The sequence below is a fragment of the Chelonoidis abingdonii genome, chromosome 3 (genome assembly GCF_003597395.2).
Source record: "Chelonoidis abingdonii isolate Lonesome George chromosome 3, CheloAbing_2.0, whole genome shotgun sequence".
In the NCBI taxonomy this organism is placed as follows: Eukaryota; Metazoa; Chordata; order Testudines; family Testudinidae; genus Chelonoidis; species Chelonoidis abingdonii.
This window is the reverse complement of record NC_133771.1, coordinates 174749058-174762104: the sequence shown is the minus strand read 5'-3', so window position 1 is coordinate 174762104 and position 13047 is coordinate 174749058. Positions and strand designations below refer to the sequence as shown.

Genomic DNA, 13047 nt, shown 5'->3' with positions numbered 1-13047 from the left:
CTTACCTTTTCTGAGTTTGCAGACCTATTTGTGTTGAAAGTTGGAATGGCAGGCTCCCCAGGGGGGCATACATAGGATTTTGAGGAAGGTTGTGTTGCAATCTGTCTCACTTTGTGAAAAAATGCAAGCCATGAGAGCACATGTCCCTAAGTGACAGCTTTTGGAGTCTTAGCAAAACTTCTAGTTCAATTGCACATTGCCATGTGGATAGAGCATAGAGATTATATATTAAAATACCAAAAGGGCTTTGAACATGGTTCAAACTGTCCTTGCTTCTTTTAATTCTGGAATGTCTGAACTCATTGTATGTAGTATGCTGTAGGATAAGGAAATTGCAAACTGGTCATGAGCAACACTGCCATGTCTATTTATTAATGAACATGTGTGTGATAGTCCAACAATTTAAAAGGAAAAATCTAAAATTATGTTTATACTATTTCTTATAGTAAAGGATTTACAAACAGAACTTTATAATTCCTAGGAGTTTTAGTTCATCAGGGTTATGTCACAGAATATGCCAAAAAGAACACAACAATTACAATACATGTAAATTACAGGAAGCCTCCTATTTTCATGCATGACAGTCATGTGAACTGACACAAACCTTTTGGACAGGGTATGTGCATTAAAGACATGCTGGAAATTGTCATATCTCAAATATCACAGTTATGTATCATTGACATTACTGATGTATTAAAACATCATAAGACTTATCAAAGCTCTGTAACTATTGTTAACAGTGGCTTAAAAAAGAATCCTGATGGCCTGGATGAGTCTAGCAAGACCACAAGGGACACGATGGCTCAATCTGATCAGATTAAACCTCATAACAGAGTAAGTCTTAGCAAGAGCAAGAACAAAAAATCAGGCCATTTTGAAAGGAAATGGGGAAACAAAAACAAAATCAATGATTTCAAAATAAACAGACCTGCTTGACAGTAGCCAGGGTGGCACTACTGCTGTGTTTCTCCTCACCAATAAAATAGGCATATTCTTGTCATTTTTTAAAATAGAAAGTTTGGAGAATAAGTCTGTTCATGGAAGGGAAAGAGAATAGGAAAGGTTTTTAAACCAAAATCTATCTATTCACACTCTTAGAATTCTCAAGATTTTGGCTAATAGCAGTGAAAGATGTTAAATCAGAGTGAAACAAAATTCAGGCTAATGCTGACCTACAGAAAACGCCATACAGAATGAATTGCCTAGACTTAAGGGATAGTGGTGCATATTAATAATGCTTTAATCCAGTTGCTGGTGATAAAACATGTTCTGTTCAGGAAAGGTACTGACTAAAATTAACAATATCACTGAACTACAGTTGCCTAGCACACCATAACTATGGGCATAACCCTGATCCTATTAAAAAAAAAAAATCAATGGGAGTTTTGCCATTGACTTCAGTGGGGCCAATATTCCACCCCATGTGATGTTTTTGAATTGTAGGAGCTGTCAAAAGAAAAATGTTGCACGAGTTAATATTTTATACCATGGTTCTGAGGTTATCACTCATACACTGGGAAATTGTTTCAATTGTTAATTGCCCACACAGTTAAAAATTTACACTTTTGAATACTGCTCAGATCTTGGCTTCTAGTACTGGGGCAAACGCATACCAATAGCAATGGCTCTTGGAAAATACTTTCTGCTCTGTGTAGGCAAATGATCGGTACAAGGTGGAGATCACTGAAACCTAATATCCCTGATATTTTTAGAAGGGTTTGGCAACACTGGATTTTAGTGATGATTAAAATCCTTGAGTCGCCTAAGAATCAGATTTGGAAATAGCTAGACTCCTTGAATTCACAGCTGACTCAGCTTTTCTTCCTTCAAGGACAGATAATCGGTGTACACCCTGTGATTTTTAGGTGTAGATATTTTGGATGAGATCTTAAAAGCAGAGGTCCCAACTCTGGGCTCCATCCCAGAGCCAGAAACTCTCCTCTGCAGGGGGGATCTCAGAGATAAAGTGATGGCTAAACACCATCGCCAGTGTAGGGCTGTGAGCGGGGCAGAAGAACATGGGTGAATGGCTGGAGTGCAGGCAACTCTCTTGGGCAGTACAGCAGCCAGGGTGTAAGTGAGAGCAGTCCCTGGTACCAGCCAGGTTTAAAATGCAAATAGTTGACACAATACTGAATACTATTTGGCCCAGTCTACACTGACCGGTTGGTTATGGTCAGTATCATGTCAGCTGACTCAACTCTTCAAAATCACCATTAAAAAACAATACAGCTTTCTACTGAAAACAAGCCCACCAAGATGAAGTACCCTAAGGCAACACAGGTGGGTTAGTAGCACAGCAGGGATCAGAACAGAGTTGAGGCTAGCACCATGGTAGGTCTACCAGGGGTTCCTCAAACATTTTCATATAATGTGGACAACTTAATAGAGAGCCTGTCTCAGAGACCACATCACCTCCCATTCACAAAAGATCCCTGTCGCAACTTCAGCAATTGTTTATACTGAACAGTAATACCAGGAAATTAATAATGTAGTTTAGTTGTCTTTAATGCAATAAATATTTGTCCTTTTACAAAGATGGGAATCACGCCTTTGTTCTTCATTTCAACTCCTCTTCTCATCAGTTCTATTGCTCTCTCTCCCCCCTCCTCCCCTTATTCTTTTGCTGTCTGGTCCCTTTTTCCTCCTCTACCCTTGACATACTACTTGCTACTTAATTCCCTCTTCTCTGGGGGATACTGCCCCTGGACAGCAGCCTCATTCTCTTCCCTCAAGGTCACACCTCTCCTCTTGTAAAGCAGTGACCTCTGGCAGAGGCAGATAAATTGGCTTCTCCTCTTTACAAGCCACCAGGCTCTTCTTTGTATTGAAGAAACTGGAGCACCATGTGTCCAGCCTTCCTTGAGCAGACCAACCAGTAAGTGCTCCTCCATCGGCTACAGACCATAGTTCCAGAACTGCTGAACTTGCACATAGAGGTGCAACGCTATTGCCAGTCTTTGAAGGTATCTTCAAATGAGTGCACAGATTTACTAAATTTGTGCAATACAAAGACAGGCAAAGGAAGTGTCTATTGGGGGTGCCAGTGAAATCCTAGAGCACCTGCTGTTCTGGTTTTCACCCTTTATGGCACCAAAATCTTTGTTTCCTTGTCCCATGATTTTGTGATAAGGCACTGGATTAGGATTCAGGAGATCTAGGTTTGCTCCCAGCTCTGCCACAAAATGCCTGAGTGATCTTGGGCAAGTGACTTAGTTTTGCTATGCCTCAGGTCTCTATCCACCTATTTCACAGGGGGATGTGCATAATCAACTAATGCTCAGTTAAGACAAACAGTGGTTTATATTTTATTGAAAGGTTTAGACATTGTTCTCTCTGCAATATTACTGTGCAGAAAAACTTCAAATTAAATCTAACCTTTTCATTCTATTAAACCTGTTTGTCCCCATCCTTGGATCTCTTCCTCATACTCAAAAGTTGGCTGGAGAAGTGTATTGTGATCCTTCCAATCCATATTTAATTTTAATTGCATGTTTGTGAAGACCCTGCAGGCTTCCCACGTCAAAGGTCACGCAAATTATTAAAGTCATGTTTTATGTTGTCATCATGCATTATAAGGGTGAACAGTATGAAGTATTACCTGAAAAGAGTTGTCAGACTGAAAGCTTTCCGCACAAAGATTTAGTATTAACGCATACGTAAGCTGATCTCAATCTGCCAGCAACTTAATTATGTAGGAAACAGGAGCCGACACACACGGGGTCAGATTTTCAATGAATACCTCAGTCTGGCTTAGTTTCATGTATACAATTATCTGCATGCATTAAGTTCTGTGCAGTCATATTCCTATGCAAGTGCAAGGACAGGCCAACAGAACTTCAACACAAAATTAGAGATCACGTTTGAACATCAGCCCCCGTCCCCATGTTTTTTGGGGCTGTCCTGGTGCTGGAGAATTCTGACTGTTGATACCTAAAGGATAAATATGATGCTGTGGTCCTTATTCACTTAAAACCATGTTCAAAAACATTTACCATCTTAGGAATTCTAACATTATAGATCACAAAAATCTAGACACTTCTGCAATAAATGTATACGTTTGTTCATTCTTCAAATCAAGGCTATACTGATGAAGGGCATTCTGCCTCTCATGCTCTGGCTCCTTACAAGGTCTCTCTCCATAGTTTGGTTTTCAGCAAAAATGCTCTTGGTAAATCGGAGGCTGCAGGCTCAGTCCTAGGCCTGATGTTCGTTTTCTACTTGTTGAGAATATGTTGTCCACTGCTTAGAGCAAGGAAATCTGAATCACTAACCCTGGTTTCTATTCCTGGCTCTCACTGACCCAGGGGTCAACTTGGCCAGCAAATATTTATGGTCAAGTACTGGGACGGCCATCAAGTTGTCCTGAGTCAGTCACTGCCTACTGTTGGGATTTCATTAGTTGATAACGAATATTAACACTGGGATAACATATTCAAATGCAATTTTCACGCCTAGTCACCAGCAACCTACTCTGAGTCCCCTTCCCAACAACGCTTCCATGTCACGGTTGCAACCCAGCTCAATTTAAGCACTGACATTAGGCAAGTGTCTTAACCTGTCTGGTTGGTTCCTCAGTTTCCCCAGACATCCTTACATCAGAGCAGTGCTCGCCTGCTGCATAAGGTGGGTCTTTAAAAGTCTCTCTGGTCATTGGGTGAAAGATGCAATAGAAGTGCAAAATTTTTATTAATCTCCTAATTTTCTTTAACTAATGAGGCAGCCACCCTGACAGTGTGATTATTTTAGTATCCAGGGTACCGAAGGCTATTATTCTCAATTGGGTAAGAGTCTACATTCTTTGCAATGCAGTAAGGATTGGGAACACAGTATCATAGTTTAACATATCCGATTCTTGTGTCCTCCATGCCCGCTTTGTAACTGAAGTGGCTTGGAAGCTTTAATATTTCATAGTGGTATAAATGAGTCATGCCTGGTCCCCTGCATTTAGCATAAATTATGTACATGGTTTTGAAGAATATGATAGTGAAACAGGGAAGTCCAGCTATCCCAGAGTTTGCTATCAAGGTGCTGACACAAGAAGGGCACACAATTTGTGTCATTTATTCTCCACATAGGGAAATTTAACTTTTATTTGGACATTTGATTCCTGTCAAGTTCCTCTGCCTCAGTCTAATCTATTGGACAGTCTGCTAGCCTTGGCTAATGTATCTGAACTGCTGGTCTCCACTAGGGCTAGCTCCTTCTCTTCACCTTTAAGGCCTAGCATATAGTAGGATAATTTCCTATTGCCCAAAGAAGGGATACGTAATGGGTGCAATTGAACCAGTGCTCAAGTTGGTTAAATGGCCATGACAAACTATATTCTGCATGGTTTCAGAAAACCATGATTAACGCTTTCAGGGTAAAGTGGAAGCAAGCCTGTTAAAGGCCAAAGAAATCTAGGTCACCCTTTGTTCCCTCTACTCTCAATACCTGTTAGATCAAGTTTATTAGATCATTTTCCTAGACATAATGACTTCCGCTATGAATTCAACCTGAATTCTTTCCAAAAGGTTGAGACTGAGTTCCTCCTTAATGAGCCAATCATTATGACACATTTCTAAAGCTCCCATTGTAGTGTCTGTTCTCCTCAGCCCAGCCATCATATTCCCTCTCATGCATATGTATATCTCACACAGTGCTCCTCCCTATAGCCTTCTTAGGCAAAAGGTCCCACGGCTCTTAACTGGAGTGAACAGAAGACTAACATCTCCAGCCAGCTTTTTTAATTTGACTCCAATAATGTAGTTTCTGCTTTTCTCAAAAGACCATGGCTAAGTGGCTGTCTGGTTGTAGCCCTGTGTGATGGGGTGTCCACCTGACAGGACTGGAAGGGATTATGGTGGCCAGGCTGGCCAATTAACTCCCTAAGCCACACTTGGATGAACCAGGGAGCTGAGAACTGATTGATTAGGAACAGGCTCATCTGTGCTGGATCTGGCAGAGCCTATATAAACCCAGGTAATTGCAGACATAGGGCAGTCACTCTCTTGGAAGAGGGAGTTGGTTTGCAGCTGGTATTTCTAGAGAAGGGGGGAGACTAGGAAGCAGTCCAGGGAAGGAGCAATGAGGGCTGAGAGGGTAAAGCCCAGAACTGCTGAGCAGAGTCCCTGGAGTGGAAGGCAGGCCTGGGTTCTCCTATTGGCCACAAGAGAAGATTGCCTGGGACTGTTTGTACAGAAGGACTTTGAGTAACCCCAAAAGGGGGAAAGATGGATGATGACCCAGCCAGAGGGTCTGCACAGTGAGAGGAAGATGGGAGAGGCACCAGCGGAAGGCACACCAACTGGCAGAGCTAATCCCCAGGATGGCTATCAAAGGCCATGAAGAAAATACATTTGTAAGAAGTTATTTAAAAATCTCATGTTTAAGACAATATAATGCTATCTGAATGCACAGGGGGTTGACAATACTGGGATTTCCTCCTAGGCTTGACTTGAATAAGCCCCTAAAAACCACTGGAAGGAAGTAAGGCAAGCCTAACACCACCTCACAGCCTGGATTCTGAGAATACTCTGGAAAACAATGGTCAATAGCAACATGCACCAAATTGCAAAACATTTACAAAACGTTCATTGGAGGTATTTAAACCCTCCAACACTTTCCCATGACGTGCCAGTTAGACTAAACGCCCGTCACTCGCTCTTCACAAACAGCGATAAATAAAACACCATGTATTTTAAAAGACAGAGAGAGTCAGCCAACGGTTATAGGGTCCACATACACTTGCGCTTTCTACCTTGGCCAAACATTCAATGCGAAGGTGCTAAACTTCATCAGTCTCTGTGTCAGTCCTGAAGGGCGTCTTGGGCGAATTGACAATGCAGATTAGTGAATTTTGGATCTACAGGACAATGATGCATCAGAGCAATGAAGGGAAATAGGGGAAGTTGCAAAGTATGGGATGGAAAGTATAGAAGCAGTTACAAATTTCACAACACCCTCAGGAGACTACCAAAAAGTAAGTATCAAGGACCGGGGCGGCATTGCGAACAATTTAAACTTAGAAAGACTTAGAAAATACAACACAACTCTATAAAGTCAACAGAGCATTAACAAACCTATGGGAGAATTAAGTTATCATCTGTCTGTATGCTCCAGCGACGGGACGGATCCAGTAAGTGCATGCGCACACACTAGGACAGTACAAACAATGTGTCCTGTATAATAACGCCTCCCAGAAAATGTAGAGTCAAAGTAGCAACTATGAATGTGCTGTAACAGATGGAGAGGAACATATCTGTGTGAAGTAAAGAAAATCAAGACACCAAAAAAAAAAAGCCAACGATCCGTACTCGTCAAGCTTTCTCATTCTTAATCCCCACTGCGCAATGAATCCATTCGCGAAGACATAATTCTCTATTTTTCGTGTATCTAAAAGGAGAGCAACATGCTCAGGAAGACATGGGAAATTTATGCTTTTGTCTTGGCAGTATCCTTCAGAACAACACGTAGTGATTATTGCACAACATACAAACGTGGTTTGTAACACACAAGCTAACACTGTTTGTCTCTCGCAACTTATGGATAAACCCGACATCCATTAACTAACTGCTAGATTTAGAATAGTGATATCTAGCGCTCCATATTGCGCTAGGACAAGAGTACAGTACATTCAGAGTAACAATGAAAACACTAATAAGGTAAATGATATCTGAAAGACTCAGTGCCAATTGTGTATTTCTACATGAAAAGGAGGAGTGGCCTCAGCTCCCCCTCCTCTCACCAGGTGATATCACTGGCTGCGCGAGTGTTGAAGAAGAGAGGGAGGGAGGGATTGAGGGAGAAGCAAGGATGTCAGCTGGAAGTAAAGGGGGAGGAGATGTGGGGGGGAAGAGGCAGTCAAGGCATGGGGGCTTTGTGGGAAGGAGGGGTGTGGGCGGGCTGAGGGATTGGGCCCCCGTCCCTTGGTGCTTGGCGAGAAAGGGAAGCTAAGCCTGCTGCTGCCAAGTGCTTCTCGTACCTACAGCACTTCACCTCCTTGCCTGACCTCATTTCCAAGCCAGTGGGGCTGTGCCTGTGTAGGGTAAGGCAAGGGGCACATCCCAACTTAGTTACAGTAAGTGTATGAAATGCTTGTTTAAATGTATATAATCCTTTTGTCTGGGGGAAAAAAAGTTTCCACTGGAACCTAATCCCTCACTATTACATTTAATTTCTTATGGGGAAATTGGATTCATTATCCTTTCAACTTATTTGCATTTTCAGGAACAGATAACTACCACGTTAAAGTGAGGAGTTACTATATTAAATCTTTTGGGCATTCAGCACATAATTTCTAAAACTGCTGAATTTTTAGTAAGTCTATTGGTGGGTCTCCTTTAAGCCTGTAACTTTAACTACAAACATATATAAAAATCTAACTTGTGTTTATTTTCTTCACACACCAATACTAATTCACTCAAATCCATATTAGTTCTTTGGGTAATGCCACCTTGGTGAGGGGTTCAAACCTATGTAATCTAATTTATTGTGAAGTTACCAATATAAATTGTATATTACAGACTTACAGAAAATACAAAGGACTATTAATTGACTAATGTTATATGCCACTTAGTCTATATCTAAAAATCTCTTAATCTTCACAATGTAGAGTTGTTGACAATTAGGTGTGGAAAAACTGCCTTCAGCGTGTCCAGAAAGAATGCAGGTCTTGTAATAGAATGGCTGTTTGTGGTGCAAATCATTTATAGTGTTCATTGGTCTTTCCCTCAGCTCCCCCCCAACAAGGACAAAAACAAAAGCCCCCTTGAGTACAAAATCTGAAAAACTATGAACCTGCAAAGAAAAAAAATTTGTTTAACATGGAAGGCAGGTTTTGTTGAGGGTTTAAGTAGTAAGTAACTTCCCACCTCTCTTACCTTGTAATTTATGAAACAATGTAAGCAGATGTGAAAATCCCCTAGAGTTGGTTGATTCTGAGCAAGCAAACTGAACCCAACTGTGCTCACGCTGGATGAGCTGCTCCCTGTAATTTTGCTGTCGCTTTGGGCTGGCACTGACAAAGCCACATAACATCTACCCTAGGCTGAAAACGGAAAATTGGGCATCTTCTTCTCTTGTAACCATACTGCTCTCATCAAGTATGGCCATCAAGACACGGTAGACACATGAGAGGACTTGCCGCCTGGCCCTGACTGCTCCTTTGTTAAATTCCCCATTCTGGCTCTGCTTAGCCATCCTGTGGTGCCAATGGCACAACTGGAAAAGGCCCATGCAGTGTCTAATATGTTACATGCTCTTCCTGAACACAGCACAGAGGAAAACTGCCAAATTCTGAGGCATTTACAACAAAACTGAGGTCAGAGACAAAACTTCACTTTCAGTTTCATTGCTTGGAGTCAAAATCAGAGGGCTTGGAGTTCTTAAGGGATTGTAGGATCAGATCAACAAGCTTTGTCGTTTGAGGGACAGATCTTTTTTTGCTATGAAAATAATTCGCTCAGTGTGGCATTGGGGCGAGTTTCCCAGCCTACTCTCAAGTTTGTTTTCGCCCATGAAAAGACTACTATTATGTGAGACAGAAAAGAGACGGCCAGACGTCCCATGAGTGGCCATGGTTAAGTCTGGTTATCTCGCAGAGATCTAGTTAAGAGGTAGTCTACTAGGTCACAGTCACCTGAGTCTCCGACTCTCGTCTGCACCACAGCCCGCCTCTCCACTTTTTATATTCCATGGAATTGTCTGTGGGGTGTAGCTAATTCTCTGGTCTAGCTCTTGTAACAGTTGAGTTTCCAATGGCATTTTCAATATTTTAACAAAACTGGCAGAGACTTATTAAGTAGGTCTGTCAAGAGAATAATGAATAGACACAGGTGGCATACTTATGAGTCAACAAATGTAATGAGCGTGCGAGATATTGGAAATGCAAACTGATGATCAGTCCAGTGCCCAAGTGATCCTGCTTAATGCCAATAGTCAAAATAACCAACCCTTTTTCTATACATTAGTTCTGTAAATCTCCCATCATTTAGACTGTTTATTCCATTCTAAACTATATTATGGAACGAGGAGAGGGATGACGAGATGTTGGTATTTTGCCTCACTCCCCCTATTCTGGAGGCATGGGCAGTACCAACTCTCTCTCCTGTTACCATAAATGAAATCTAATATGGAGTTTTACAGGGGGCTATAAGAAGGATGGTCTTGTGGTTAAAGCACTGGACTGGATATCGGAGTCAGTTCCCCCAATTCTGGCACAGACTTCCATGTGACCACAGCTGAGTCATTTCTTCTCGCAGCACTAGTTCTCCATTTGTAAAATGGTGGAGAACTTCACCCCACAGGCTGTCCTGAGAAAAAATAATGTTAAGTGAGGAGCTTGGCTGTTAACAGTGAGAGACCATGTATATACCTACGGTATCACCTTTAAAGACAGTACCGAGCTTTCCAGGCCATCTGCCCTCTGTCTGCATTTTCTCTACTCAAATATGTTCTTTCAATAACCAGGCGGAATATTTATAATGTCCCCAGCTATGTCATGTACCACTTTGTGCACACAAGAAAATCCATTTCCTTTTCAACCTAGGATATGCTACACTACGGGAACTATAACTGCATAGCAATGGTGCTGGCATAACTCCAGTGTACAGACACATCCTACACTGATAGAAGGGGTTTTTACTGTCAGCAAGAACACCAACCTCCCAGAAGGCAGTAGTTAAGACCTACCAACATCTATACTGGGTGGTTAGGACAGCACAGCAAACAACAGTTAGGGGGTTAGATTTTTCAACACCTCAATGATACAGGTGTAAACTGACTCATTCAGCACATAATTCTAAAACTGCTGTAATTGTTAGTAATCTATTTGTGGGTCTCCTTTAAGCTGTAACTTTAACTACACATATATAAAATCTAACTTGTGTTTATTTTCTTCACACACACAATACTATTCACTCAAATCATATTAGTTCCTTTGGGTAAATGCCACCTTGGGTGAGGGTTCAAACTATGTATCTAATTATTGTGAAGTATCAAGTATAATTGTATATTACAGACTTACAGAAATACAAAGGACTATTAAATTGACTAATGTATATGCCTTAGTCTATATCTAAAAATCTCTTAATCTTCACATGTAGAGTTGTTGACTAATTAGTGTGAAAAACTCCTTCAGCGTGTCAGAAAGAAATGCAGGTACTTGTATAGAATGGCTGTTTGTTGTGCAAATCCATTTATAGTGTTCAGTTGGTTCTTTCCCTCATCTCCCCCCAACAAGGACAAAAACAAAAGCCCTCCCTTGAGTACAAAATCTGTAAAACTAGTGACCTGCAAAGAAAAAACATTTGTTTAACATGGAGCAGGTTTTGAGGTTTAAGTACAGTAACTTCCACCTGCTCTTCTTGTAATTTATGAACAATGTAAGCAGATGTTGAAAATCCCTAGAGTTGGTTGATCTGAGCAAGCAAAACTGAACAACTTGCTCACTGCTGGATGAGCTGCTGGCCTGTATTTTGCTGTCCTTGCTGCACTGACAAAGCCACATACATCACCCTAGGCTGAAAAAGGAAATTGGCATCTCGTTCTCTTGTAACCATACTGCTCTCATCAGTATGGCATCAGACACGGTAGACAAATGAGAGGACTTGCCGCCTGCCTTGACTGCTCCTTTGTTAAATTCCCCCATTCTGGCTCTGCTTAGCCACCTGTGTGCCACATGGCACACTGGAAAGCATGCATGTGTCTAATCATGTACATGCTCTTCCTGAAACACAGCACAGAGTGAAACTGCCATTCTGAGGCATTTACAACAAAACTGAGGTCAGAGATAAAACTTCACTTTCAGTTTCATTGCTTGGAGTCAAAATCAGAGGGCTTGGAGTTCTAAGGGATTGTAGGATCAGATCAACAAGCTTGTCTTTGAGGGACAGACTTTTTTTGCTATGAAAATAATTCGGTCAGTGTTGGCATTGGGCGAGTTTCCCTAGCCTACTCTCAAGTTTGTTTTCCCCATGATAAAACTATTTTGACAAACCAACTTTCCTGTCATTTATTTATTCCAATTAAGAAAGATCTACAGTCCTACTGTCACAATTTCCTTTCAGTTCTCGGTTGTCTTGTAAAGTTGCAGTCAATGCATTTTCATCCATATATTATGTCAATTTATAACAGGGTAAGAACCAATATTCATTCCCTAGAGTAGGAGCTGAATAGTTTAACCTTTTACCTTTTCTTCTGTTATTTTCACTATAAGGGTAGTCACCCCCCTATTCCTGGAGGCATGGCAAATACCAACTCTCTCTCTCTGTTCCATAAATGAATCTAATATGGAGTTTACAGCTATTAAGAAGGATGGTCTTGTGGTTAAAGCACTGGACTGGGATATCAGAGTTCAGTTCCCAATTCTGCCACAGACTTCTCATGTGACCACAGCTGAGTCATTTCTTTCTCCAGCCACTAGTTCTCCATTTGTAAAATGGGTGGAATACTTCACCCCACAGGCATGTCCTGAGAATAAAATAATGTTTGTGAGGAGCTTGGCTGTTACAGTGAGGAGACCATGTATATACCTAGGTATCACCTTTAAAGACAGTACCAGCTTTCCAGGCCATCTGCCCTCTGTCTCATTTCTCTACTCATATGTTCTTTCAATAACCAGGCTGATATTTATAATGTCATGCTATGTCATGTACCACTGTGCACATCAAGAAAATCCATTTCCTTTTCACCTAGGATATGTCTACACTACGGGAACTATACTGGCATAGCAATGGTGCTGGCATAACTCCACAGTGTAGACACATCCTACACTGATAGAAGGGGTTTTTACTGTCAGCATAGGAACACCACCTCCCAGAATGGCAGTAGTTAAGACCTACCAACATCTATACTGGGTGTTAGGACAGCACAGCAACAACAGTTAGGGGGATAGATTTTTCACACCTCAAGTGATACAGGTGTACTGACTTAAATGTTAAGCCTAGACCAGGTCTCAACCTGTCAGTCACTCCCCACTGAATGAACTACTAGTAGAATCCATAAGCAAAGGGCAGATTTCCTGTTAGGTTTTCTAATTTCAATATTGGGGGGGGGGGGGGGGGG

The 13047-nt window shown here is 41.5% G+C and overlaps 1 protein-coding gene across 1 annotated transcript in view; it reads right to left on the bottom strand.

Annotated features, from left to right (window-relative positions):
* Positions 1-343: 343 nt before the first annotated feature.
* The window catches only part of INTS7 (integrator complex subunit 7), a 58307-nt gene continuing 45603 nt past the window's right edge, over positions 344-13047 (bottom strand). The window contains exon 21 of the transcript XR_012655617.1: positions 344-1446. The gene's annotated coding sequence lies outside the window, so the exon portion shown is untranslated. The remainder of the gene's footprint in view (positions 1447-13047) is intronic.